This window comes from Echinops telfairi, unplaced genomic scaffold, assembly GCF_000313985.2.
Source record: "Echinops telfairi isolate 266 unplaced genomic scaffold, ASM31398v2 ScPeMD7_7400;HRSCAF=8409, whole genome shotgun sequence".
In the NCBI taxonomy this organism is placed as follows: domain Eukaryota; kingdom Metazoa; phylum Chordata; class Mammalia; order Afrosoricida; family Tenrecidae; genus Echinops; species Echinops telfairi.
In genome coordinates, this window is record NW_022111300.1 from 47,984,654 (window position 1) to 47,997,906 (window position 13,253).

A 13,253-nucleotide genomic window follows, 5' to 3' on the forward strand; every position below is an offset into this window, starting at 1 on the left:
CTACCTTAATACTAAACCTATAAATATATGCACATAGATCTATTCCCCATCATCATATAAAAATATATGTTATCATTTTTGGTGATTATTTGACAGTTCTTTATATATTTTGGTGTGTATGCCTGATACATCTAAAAAACTAAACTCACTGCTGTCGAGTCAATACAGACTCATAGCACCCCTGTAGGGCAGCGTAGGGCTGCCTTTGTGAGTTTCTGACACTAACTCTTTATTGGAGTAGAAAGCCCTGTCTTTGTCCAGCGGAGTGGCTGACAGTTGTTAGCCTAACACATAATCTACCCTCTTCCAGGGTCCCTCTGATACCTCTTCCGTCTGTACTAAACGATGAAGCTTGCATTGGACACTTACATAGTCACCTTTTTCGTTCTTGCATGAAATTTATAAATATGGTCTTCTTCCTAACAAATCTTTTAGCCTGCCCTCATACAGCATGAGAATTATGCTATATTCTCTATTTCTCGGTAAACTTTATGGATAGTACATTAGAGTGAGCTTGAGAGCATATTAGCATAGAAAGTATTGTGAAAGTCAAAAGTTGAATTACAAGCTTAAAATCACTGGATAACAGATGCATAGGTAACTGGATAAACTCTCCCATATTCCAACTGCTTTTGTTATTGTTTTTGTTTTTAAGGTGCCTTTTGAGGTTCAGAAGTTCCCACGTTTACCAATCTTTCCCTCTACACTTGTGCCTTGGTGTTGTTTAAAGTCTTTTTCTTTAACCCAAGATCGTGAAGATACTCTCCCATGTTATCTTCAGAAGCTCTGTTCTTTCGTTGAAAGAACCTACCCTCCTGGTATCACTACTCCCATTTCTGTTCCTGAGGGTTTTATCTGTCTTAGATCTGTATGTCATGAGCTCTTAAATGTACCTGTGTACAGGCTCCAGTCTAGCCAGAACTGACAGGCAGGACTGGGGTCATGATAGTGGGGTGTGAGAAGCCTCAAAGAACCAGAGGAATGTGTTTCATCGGTGCTTTACTGCGCCCTGGTTGACTCAACTTTTCCTCGTGACTCTTCTGTGAAGGGATATCCTATTGTCTACAGATGGGCTTGGGGTCTGACAGCCTCGTGAAGGTTCTTTTCCTTGCTTTGCGAGGGCCCACTCTGCTGGACCCCCTCCTGCCGCATTGCCCACTCCTTCAAACCTTTCAAGAAGTGTTGATTCTAACTTTTCTAATTACAGGCCAGTGGTTCACTGAAAAATTTTTAGGTAGCACCAGGAGCCAGTTATTTTCAAGAAATTTCAGCTCTTATTATTTTTTCATGTATAAATTTAATGATCAAAGAGCCTAAAAATTCAAACTAAGTATCAAAGACAGAGCTAGTTATTATAAAGATTAAATGTACATTAATAAACATTTTAGGATCCCTGATAACCTAGTGGGTTAAGAATTGGGCTGCTAAACACCAGGTCAGTCGTTCGAAACCATTGGCTGCTCTGCGAGAGAAAGATGAGGCTCTCTACTCCCATCAACATTTACAGCCTCTGAAACCCACAGGGACAGTCTTATAGAATAGACTCAACGGCAGTGAGAGCAGACACTTAAAAGTCTCCCAGGGTAAAATCTGTTTTTCAAAAACACATGATTTAATAGAAAATTTCTAAGCTGAATATTCAGTTTCGTCAGAAGTTTTGGTAAATCAAGAACTCTGGCCATACAACACGTGGGGCCCTTAGCTGCTAACAGGAAGATGTGCTGTTCAAGCCCACCCATGGCTCCTGAGGAAGAAAAGACCGAAATCCACTCCCATGAAGATGACAGCCCAGGAGATCCAGGGGAGCAGTCCCGCTGTCACAGGGGGTGGCTGAGGTCAAACAACAACAACCAACATCGTCTCCTATGTTGGGAACTCGGGGAGGCTGTAGTAGGTAAAAGTGACCATTGAAAAGCAACTTGTGCTCTCCAGCAATTTTAGGTGAAAACCAAACCCATTGCTGTCAAATTGGCTCCAACGCACAGTGCAGCCCTCTGGGGCTTGTGAGACTACATCTTGTTGGGGAGTGAAATTTCTTACTCTGGTGTTCTACCCAAGTCTCTGTAGCTCCCACCCAGTGACTGGATGGGGCGATGCAAACAGAACATGTAAACACTAAGAAAGGGGAATGGTCAGTTTTCGTTACCACCACCGGCGATAAGGATGAGCCATGTTTGAAGCAGCAGAGAGGTGGCAAACAGCTGAAGAGCTTCCAAGTGCATGTTCGAGATCTCTGCCTGAAGTGACAGGCCATCGAGACCAGATGCCCGCAGACGTGGCACAGAAACCCGGAGCATCGCTGATATGATGGGGTACCTTCTCCTGACCTAGCCCGAGACCATGGAACTGTGGGACAGAGCTACAGGTGAGCGGGCTTCCAGGCCCATGGAGGCAAAGGCAAAGGGACCACATGGTGGAGAGCCTGAGAACCAGAGAGGAGACCCATGACTTTATCCTTGCTGTTTGCTGATCCTGACTTGTGGTAACCAATTAACTTCCCTACTAAACGCCCTTAATGATTGTTCTTTGAGTTCTCAGTAGCCCTTACAACAGATTATCAAACCCAGCACAGACATAGAGTGGTGTGGGGGGAATGGTTGGTGTCAGAAGAAGGAAAGGAGGAGGGGTCGTGGAGGCCTTGTCTGCTCCTGCCTCGTGGCTCTAGGGAAGGAAGTCGGAGGGGGTCAGAAACAAACCCTCCGTTGGTGTTCACACAGTCTCGTCTTTCTCCCTAGGAGAGGTCTTCGGTCGGTGGTTTGGTGTAATTAGTCGCATGGAACCACCTTAAAGAGTAAAACCTCACTGTCCTCATGGTCTATTTACTCTCTGCTCTGGCAAAGGCCCCAAGTGGGTGGCTTAAATAAACCTTCAGGAGGCTGGAAGTCATGATTCAGCATGCCAGGTCTAGGGAAGGCTTTCTCTCTATGCTGGCTTCCAGTGTAGGAGGACAGTCCTTATCTCTTCACCATCTGGAGGCCAGGAGTCCCTTGAAGATCTTCATCAGTCCTACTCTGGATCTAGGAGGTTCTCAACATAGACCCTGGATCCAAAGGACTCTCCCTGTTCCTGGCTCTGTGTGTGTGTGTGTGTGTGTGTGTGTGTGTGCGCGCGCGCGCGCGCTGATAGGTCCTTCCCTCTCTGCTCCCTCCTCTCTCCATTTATCTCTTATAAGATAAAAAGTGATGCAGATCACACCTCAGGGAAACCCCCTTACAGAGGATCAGAGCTATGGCCCTGAATGAGGGATGATTGAATAGTTACAGAACTGCCACATTACATCATGACGTAACTGCCAACCCCCGGAGATCCAAGTTGACATGTGGGGGACTGCGAGGCACAGAATTCAATCCATGACACAGAGCAGGAGACTATGAGGAATCATATCCACAGTATGTAAAATAGTTCCTACAAATAAATAAATGAAGAATTCCAATGGGAAAAGGTGGAACAGCACTTCACAGAACAGGATATCCAAATGGTCAGTCGCTATAAAAAGAAGTCCCCAGGAAATTTCGAAATGAAACTTTTGTAACAATGGAAGAGGAGACCTTTGTGGACAGTGGCCTTAGCCTACATGATATGTAACAGTGGACATGTGACTAAGCATTTGTCAAACCCCCTAGGACCATACAACACCAAGCATGGATTCTAGTGTGACTGCAGCCATGACCATGAACTAATGTTCATCAATTGTAACAGGACCACAGGAAGGCAAGATTTTAACAGAAGCAACGTACAGGAGGAGGAGCCCTGGTGGCTACAAGTCCATTAAACAGCTAATCGAAAGGTCAGCAATTCAAGCCCATCAGCCACTGTTCAAGAGGAAGATGAGGCTGCCTGTTCCTGTAAAGACTGAAAAGCCTTGGAAATGCACCAAGGCCACTCTCGAGGGTCGCCGAGGGTTGCTGTGAGTCAGAGGGGCATGACAGCAGTGAGTCTTACTGCACAGCAGGGAGGAGGTGTAAGAGAGCTCTGCCCTTATTTCAGCAAACTGCTCTAATAAAACACCTTACACCCCAGGGGCAATGCTTGATAAACTTAGAAAAAGGGAGAGAGAATGAAGAGACCATCACACACCCACTAAAACCCACTTGCCATTTTATTCTCACTCACGGCAGCCTTATAGGACAGAGCAGAGCCACCCCATTGGGTTTCCAAGGCTGTGAGCCTCGATGGGAGTGACATCCTCATGTGGCTCTCACAGAGCGGCTAACCTGTCAGTTATCAGACAGATGTTTCACCCATAGTGCCCCCGGAGCTTCCCATTAGAACAGACCTGCTTAAACTAGGGATCCTGGCCCTGTATGGGGTCGCATAACTGGATGAGGGGGGGTCAAGAAACATTTGACAGCATAAAAGTTTTCTGAAACACACAACTGACCAAAAATTAATTCAAAATCAAGCGCATACTGAACCCGAGGCGTTTCTGGAAGCACTTGCCCGTATTGCAACTTTCTCATGCAAAAAGGGGTCTGAAGTAGAAAAGGTTTAAGAATCCCTACTGCTAGAACCGAAGTATCACAAGTGGCTGACTGTGAAGAACAGAAACTTATCTTCTCGCAGTTCGGGAAGCTGGAAGTCTGAATTCAGAGCGCCTGGCCTCTTTTCCCTACCCCAGTAGCCCTTTGTGTGCTTCCTCCAGAGTGGAATCTGTTTGCAGCTTAGAGACGATTCGGTTTAGGCTCCACTCTCCCCTGAAATGGCTTCACTACACCCATACAGAACTGCACCCACAGCGATGCCCTCTAAGAGAGTAGACCAGCCCTACAGGGCTCCCAAGACGGTACATCTTTATGGAAGCAGACTGCCACACTTTTCTCCTGTAGAGGAACTGATGGATTTGAACTGCCAATTTTTCAGTTAACAGTCAAGCTATTTTAATTACTGCAACATCATTCCAGTATGTACTTGGGGGGAGGACACAATTCAATCCACAGGCAAAACCCCCAACCAAACTCAAGGCCCTTGAGTTGACGCTGACTCGTAGAGACCCTGTAGGGCTGCCCCTGTGAGTTCCCAAGACTGTACATCTTTTTTACCGGAATAGAAAGCCCCATCTGTCTCCCAAGGAGCGGCTGTTGGTTTCAAGCTGCTGACTTTATGGTTAGCAGCCCAAGTAACCACTACACCACCAGGGCTCCTGCCAGAGGCAGCTGTATCTACTACAATTGAACTAAGTATCCTGTGGCCCTTGCTGGTATAGTACTCTACATATTGCGCTGCTAACTAAAGGATTGAAACCACCAGCTGCTCAGAGGCAGAAAGATGAGGCTTTCTATTCCCGTCAAGAGTTAAGTCTGAGAAACCCACAGGGACAGTTTTTCTCTGCCCTAAAGGGTCTCTATGAGTTCGCATCGATCAAGGGCAGTGAGTTTGGTTTTTTGGATCCTTGTGACTTAGCAATTCCATTCCTAGGGATGTACTCAACTAATACATATGGATACTCACCCAAAGGCACACCTTTAATATTCCTAGCTGCATTGTATATCATAGCCCCAAATTGAAAAGAACCCTAATATCTTTCATCAAGCAACCTTGGTGGTGCTGTGCATTAGGCTTGGGCTGCTAACTCAAAGGCTGGCGGTTCAAACCCACCAGCTGCTCCTCAAAAGAAAGATGAGGCTGTCAGCCCTCATTAAGATTTATAGTCTTGGAAACCCTCGAAAGGGTCACTATCAATCAGAAGCGGGAACCCTGGTAACATAATATACTGGGTTATGTGTTGGGCTGCTAACCACAAAGTCAGCGGTTCGAAACCACCAAGGGAGAAAGATGAGGCTTCCTACTTCCTTAAAGAGTTAGAATCTTGGAAGCCCATGGGATCAGTTCTACCTGTGTCACCGTGAATCACAATTCACTCGAAGGCAGGGAACTTGGCTTGGCTTAGCTTTTTATGAGTCACAACTGAATGGATGGTAGTGAGTTTTTTTCCTTTCATGAGTTAAGATGGTAAATAAATAGTGATCTCTCCCTAGAGTGGAACATATGCCTTAAAATGGACGAATCTCACAACTACTGGACAAATGCCACCCAGTAAGTTAGGCTAGAATTTCATTTATATAAAGTGCAAAAGCAGACACAATTAATCGATGGCATTAGCGCTTAATCTAGACAGATAAGGAGCAATGACCAGATGGGATGGACAGCAGAGTTCTGCTTCCTGACGGAGGTACGTTACCAAGCTGTACGTATGCTGTTATTTTAGGATACTTCATCCTGCTACATACGTTGTGTATGTTGTACTTCAGAAATACTGTTCAGGAGAGATCATTCTGAACCCAACCGTTCTGGAAACCTAATTCTACCTTTCCAATGTACAGTCGTTGGCCTCCTGTTCGTGGTGAGGGCCTTGCCACCACCCTCTCCAGAAACTCCAAGCAAACTGACTGCCAGCAAGTTGCTTCCAACACATTTCCACCCTGCAGGACAGAGAAGAGCTTCCTGGGCTGTTCGTCTTGACAGGGGCAGGAGACCTCCCCTTCCTCTCCAGGAGCAGCTGGTGGGTCCCCAACTTGTCACCCAGGGCTCCCAGGTCCCCCACCCCTTTCCAGAAAACCAAGCCAAACTCACTACCCTGGAGTCAAAGCCAACTCACAGCAGCCCTTTCAGACCGGGAAGAACCCCCCTTGTGAATTTCTGAGACAGTAACTCTTGACAGGGGTAGAAAGCCCTGTCTTTCTTCCAAAGTGGCTGGTGGTTTCAAACTGCTGACCTTGTGGTGAGCAGCCCAACGCATAACCACTACACCCACCCCTATCCAAAGGGGCAAAAGCAGCTTCAGGAGGGATGTACAAGGATGTGGTTCCATCCCTGTCCCCCTTATTTCATGGCAGATAAAGTTCCATTTGACTGGTAAGGAACCCGCAGAAGAGTCGAGGGTCACTGCTCATTTTCCCCGTGCCGTTCAGAGCTGCATCTGCTTTGACGACTAAATCTGTTCACAGCTCAGAAGTTTTCATGTCCCAGTTGGGCGGCCTGGCCTCGGACTTCGCACTGATTTAGCAACGATTTGCTTTTGCTGTATAGAAGTCTTTGCTCGGAGAGAGGGGAGAAGGACCAATCCTAGCAGGGTGGGTCATAAACTGCGTGCATTGAGAAGCTTTCGTTCTCAGACAGACCTGCGGGCGGTGGGTTTAGTTAATAACCTCTGTCTTGATATTTTTCTCTCGAGCTCTGTGCCCAGGCACGGTCACTGTTCACGTCAGCACGCCGAGAAGAAGAGCACACGGAAACGCCGACATCCTTGCTCTTGCTCAGACGAGAAAGCGTGTCCTTCAGAACATGCTTTTATGCCTCGGTTTCCTGTGCCTATATCCCAGCTTGGGAGAAAGACAAGGCTCTCTACTCCCGCAAGGAGGGACGGTCTCAGAAAGCCACAGGGGCGGTTCTACCCGGTCCTAGAAAGTCGCTGTGCGTGGGCATCAGCTGGATGGCAGGAGCAGGGTTTGGGTATGTAACATAATACTTACTGGAAACAAAAGGGACTGCCACATTTTGACGTTACCTTTTCAATTCTGAAAACTAGAGCGTTTATGCAGAAGTGGGGAGATACGGGGATTTCCAGGGTGCGGAGCAATACTATCCAAATAAATGAGTTTTCATATCAACCTATGATTCCCGTGATGCAGAACCTGCTTGGTGTTTCTCCAGATAATTCTATGTGAGACAACTTGTAAAAAGAAACTTTGCTTCCATAAATATCAACGCAGCTATTATTTAGAGTATACTTTTAGATTTATTATATATACCCCAGATTTCATTGTATGTGTGTGTTTTTAAGCTTTGTTGACATATAATTCACATAGCATATAAGTCAACAGTTCAATCATATTGACAAGGATTGCGCAATCATCACCACAATCAATTTTAGAAGATTTTCTTCTTTCTTGTGCTTCTTGTTGTCATATACAAGTGTTTTCAAATCATAAATAACATGCAAACTAGTTGTCATCCGTGAGTAGGAACCACAGAGAGAGAAGAACATGTTAGGAGCCTTCTCTATTTGGCAGAATCGTGCTGTTTAAATGGGAAAGAATCCATCCTCCTGCCGATTGTAATGGCTTTGATTAACCAGTGGGAATTCACATTACTGTTTATAAAGCATTTGAGTTAGTTGAGGGACAGTTCTGCGCATATACAAATAGAATCTTTTAAAAACAATTCTTCAGTTGTTCGAAGTTCACCTTAACTGTTCAACGTGTTTCCAAACCCAGCTCACTCGCCTCTGGGGCTTTCCAAACAGAAGTTTGACAGGCCCTGGTCTTTTTTGAACATAGAAGGTGGGGGGAGTCATGTTGTGGGGGAATTGTGCCAGGAATAAGCCTTGGTAGTTCTCAGGAAGTGTCACTGTGGCGGGGCCTCTGCCACAAGTCAGTTCCTTTTACAAAATCGTCCCCTCACCCTTCTTTCATGGCCTCTGCTTTTCCCAGAAAACCTGTGAGATGTGCAATTTCTTTGACAAGAGTCAGCACCAAGCTGGATCCCTGAGGCAGAGGTTCAAGATGTCTCACATGTTCCAACTTCTCCCACTGCTATCTCCCTCCCTCCATCATCTCTGTCTCTCCCCTTGTGCTCTCCCGATGGTCATGGTCGGAAGGTTTGGAATGTGCTGTAGCATCTTGTGGAACTTGCAGCTAACTGGTTGATAAGGGAAGTCACAGTACCACTTACCACTTAGGATCCCGATCAACTTGGATGTACCAGGAAGAACTCGGATGCAGTTTCCCTGCCGGGACAGCTTCTTCTCGCTCTCTGCTGTCAACTCTCAGCTCTGTGGATCAGCAAGCCCCTCCACAGCCCTATGGCACAGGCCTTCTGGTTCCTGCCACCTGGCACCACAGTCACTCTTGCTACTGCCGCTCTTGCTGTGTCCCATGCTACAGCTCCCCTAATGATGATGGCTAGAAGGACCGCATTATGTAATTCACAGCCCCACAGGCCACCCGTGGCTCTTTTAGCCATTGCCCCGTTTATACTTGCTATGCAGTGCATCACCATAGAACGTCTTATAACTCCCACCAAATGGTTGGATAGGACTATGCAAATGAGGTGCTTGGGGTCCAAAGGGATTGGATAGTTTGCTTATAATGCAAGAGATACTCATGGTATCCTCATGGCAAACAAAGTTTATAGAGCACTAACAAGAGGATTGGTCAATTTTGCCATCCTGGTAGAAATCGCTCATTTTATAGGTGGAAAGTGGAGTTTGACTACCCCCGACGAGTAGCAATGGAAGCAGAGAATGCCCTTTGGACCTGGGATCCCTATGCTAGGTAAATCATAGACCCATGAGACAGAGGACTGACCCAGATAGAGAGCAAGAGGCAGTGAGAAATAGTAGCAGCAGCAGCAGCAGCAGCGAAACAGCTACAGCAGCAGAGCCAGTAGACAAGCATGAGCAGTGCAATGGCTCTCTCAGCACAAGAAGCAGGAGGCTTGCTGGCCAAGTGGGGTCCCTAGAGGCACTTGGGAGAGCAAAGCTCAATGTGGCAGTTACATAATCTCCTGTCAACTTGAGCAAAGGGGTGGGGTTTAGCCTGTCAATCAGGTCATAGCCAATAATGCCTCTGCATGGGCATGGCCTTCTCCTGAGGATTCTGGGAACTCCTGTCTTCCTTTGGAGAGGTGGCACACACTCTCCCTGCCTTCCCTTTCCAGCTGTTGAGACACACACTCCCCTTGTGAGACGTTTCTGTTGACAAGCTATATGGAACTACGCTGATGGAGCCAGAGCCCTGGAGCTTGGAGGAGCCATGTGGAGACCCACACCAGCGCTGACATGCTTCCACCGCTGACATGCTTCCACCGCCACTGGATCCACAAGACTTTCCACCCCCTGGCCTGTGATCTTCCTGCATTCAGCATCGTTGCATGTGTTGCATGAGTCTGAAGAGGAATTTATAAACTGGTATCAGACATATGGGCTGATACTGAACTTATGGACTTGATCTGAACTGGACCAGAATGTTTTTTTAATATACAATTACTCTTTGATATAAAACTCTCTCACATACATTTGAGTGTCTCTGAATTTATTTCTCTAGTCACCCCAGACTAACACACTCATTGACCCAGAAGACCCATGGAGCCAGGAAGCTAAGCACCTTTGTGCCAAGGCTTATGGGTAGATGGGCTTTCTCTGGTCATTTATTGGCTGACCTAAAGAACTTCATAACAGTTGGGTGAAGGTCAGGCCAGCTCAAGAAGTTTGAGGAACCCATGGAGACATGGGCCAAGAAGCTAAGGGCCAGGGAGAAGTGTGCCTAAAGACATGGCAGAGAAGACTCTATACCGAAAAATGGTGTCTTGAGTCTTGCCTGGCCCTGAAGTGTAACCTGTGACTTGCCTAATAAGGCCCATAGTTATGAACGCTGTCTGTGAGTTTTGTGTGGCCATTGCAACAAATGATCAAATCCAGCAGAGGAAACAAGAATACTGTGGGAAGGATTTTGGTGTCAGATTTGGTAAAAGGGTTGGAAGATGGAGGCATGTCTGATGCCTGCCTTATAAGAGTTAGCCTTGAGCTGTTGATCTTGGTAAAATTAGAAGAGGAGTTATAGGCTGCCTGCTCCCCCTCCCCCACATTGTTTTTGTAGTTGATGTCAGAAGCTGGATTTGTTGCACTGGCTGTAGACTTATAAAAGCTTGTGGCTTTGTAAGCAAGAATGAATAGAGAAGTAAAACTTTTCATTCTTAGATGGTTACCTGTAATGGCTAAAGGGAAATTGAGAGCTGTTATGCTGGATTGCAGCATACGGCAGTGGAAAAAGCAATTTTAGGTGAGGTGGCAGCATCCTCCACTCCCGTCCTTTTCCTCAGTTTCCCCATAGGACTCTGTCCGGCGGGGATCCTGCCTTTACCCTCCCATGTTCAGTGTGAGCACACACTCCTGAAGCCGGGTGAGCCAGCTCTACATGACTCTATCTTCCCCTATTTTATTTAATCAATTATTATTATTATTAATATTTTAGATATCTTCCCCTATTTTAGATAACCATTGTTTTCATTCCCATTCCAATTCTCTAGCAAGTCATTCCTCTGAGGATAGTATGCAACGTGGTATGTTCATCTAATACCATGTTTCTTGGTTCGCTGCAGCACTCTATGGGCTGTAAAGTGTGTTACTTTGTTGGATTAGAACTTGGTGACCTAAATGGGAATAAAAGATAAAAACACTATCTTTTGTTCCAATTGAGCATGGAGTGTTTGCACCCACAAAGCTCCATCCAATGCAAGCCATCAAACTGCAGTAATCCACACCAGCTCCCAGGATCAAACATTTTCATTTGGTCAGGTTCTGGTCAGTTTATCCTCATCCACTGTGGACTCTGTGAATGGGTACCAGGAGTCAATACACCTCCTTGCATTTTAAACCAGCTAGCCCCTTCTCTTTCTGTCTCTCTTTCACTCTCTTATTCTTTCTCTCTCTCATCTTCAATCCCCATGGGCTAGGTCAATGGGCAACATTCGTAGGCTCAGGAGTGAAAGTCAGTTTTCTCAGGTGGAAATACCTCAGGTCCTTGACTAAGCATGAGAAAGAATTCACGCCAAAGCCTAGTTTGTGATCCAAGTGAGTTTCGGGTTTGACACAGGCACCCTTAGGCCACTTCACACCTGCACGTGGACACCTGAAGCCAGAGGAGACCACTGCACTGCCAGCCAAGGAGCAGCTGGGGGGTGGGGGTGGGAGGGTGGGGGGCCCCTCTGCTGGGAGGCATGGTCGACAGTACTGGTTGACCCTATTGGCTGAATTAAGCTCACCTGGCACACAGATTGGGGCCCACCCAGGTGTACCACCCCTCTAGGTGTAACGCCCCTTCCTGGCTCGGGGCCTGAATTTTGGAGCATGCCCAGTGGACACCCTGGTCCCTGTTCTGACTAGTCCTAACATCACCCCAAACGCCTGCACTTCAGACCTGCTATTTTATTCTTTCTCTCACCCCTAGTCTAGGTCAACAGACGTCAAAGGAGCATGTTCCCACGCAGCCTGTCTTTTCATTGCGATACCGCTCCTATCTTCACTCTAGGAATGGACTCAAGTGGTCAAGTGAGCATACCACGTTGTCTTCTCCTTGGCTCCAGTCTTAGAAGGAGGTTCCTCTGGTGGGCACTGACTTTTCCTGTCTAGATGCATACAACTATAAACTTATTGTTTGTTCATAATTCAAAAAGCAAAGCAGTCTCCTCCTCCCCCATCAAGCCTTGCTATTCAAATGCAAATGTCCTACTCTTTTAACAATGTTGGTTGACTCTGCAGACCTCTCATGCAAATTTCCTGACTGGAAAGACTAGGTGGGGCTCAAATTTTCAACCTAAACCTCCAAAACTCTATACAGAAAACCTAAGTTTGACTCGGGGACCACTATAAAAAAGAGTACCATTATCCCATGGAGTTTCCATGTCTGCACATTTTTGCAGACACAAACCGCCACACCTTTCTCTTTAAAAGTAGCTAGTGGGTTCAGCTGAGTGCTTTAACCAAAGTGCCACAAGAACTAATGTATTCAAACCAACAGCCTATGTTTCTTCCAGGGAAATCATAGTTCCCTTTTAGTATATCCAATCAATTAATGATAAGGTGGCGTTACATGCTCTCTGTAATCTATAATACCCAACCTTCGTTCCCTTCTTTTTTTGTTGTTGTTGACTACACATTTATTGAAAGCCCCGCAGGTCTGGCTGGGCACTGGACTAGGAGGCGAGGGATGTTGCCTCCATCCTAGGTGAGACAGGCGAGGACAAGCGACAGCTCCTCTCCAGCCCCGGGACACAGCAGGCACCTGGCATTGCTGGCTCCAAGTCTGCAATGCCCTCTCCGGGTGCAGGAGTGCTGCCGCCCAGCATCGTCATCCTGCTGCTGGCCCAGCACAGTCCGAGCCGAGCGCTTCAACAAGCTCGGAAAAGGCCATCTTCAGTTGCATTTTCCCAAAAACTCTTTGAAGCCCCTTCCTAGTAAAAGGGGGGCGGCCGGGAGCTGCTGCAGGGGAGAGGGTGGCCCTGCTGCCAAGGCCTAGCAGCTGACCAGCACCTGGAGGTCCCAGAGCCCTGGTGCTCTGCTCTGAGTGATCCGTGAGGTAGTGGTTGAAAGGGGGAAGCTGAGGCTCAGGTGGAAGCACTGGAGACAGCAGAGCTGGCAGTGGGCTCCACCACTCAGAGGGTCGCCAGCGGCCCCTGGGTCTTGCTCACTGAGCTGGCAATGCACGGTGTGATCCCAGTCACAGTGAGCACCAGGCCTGCGGCGGCTCGTTTTCCAC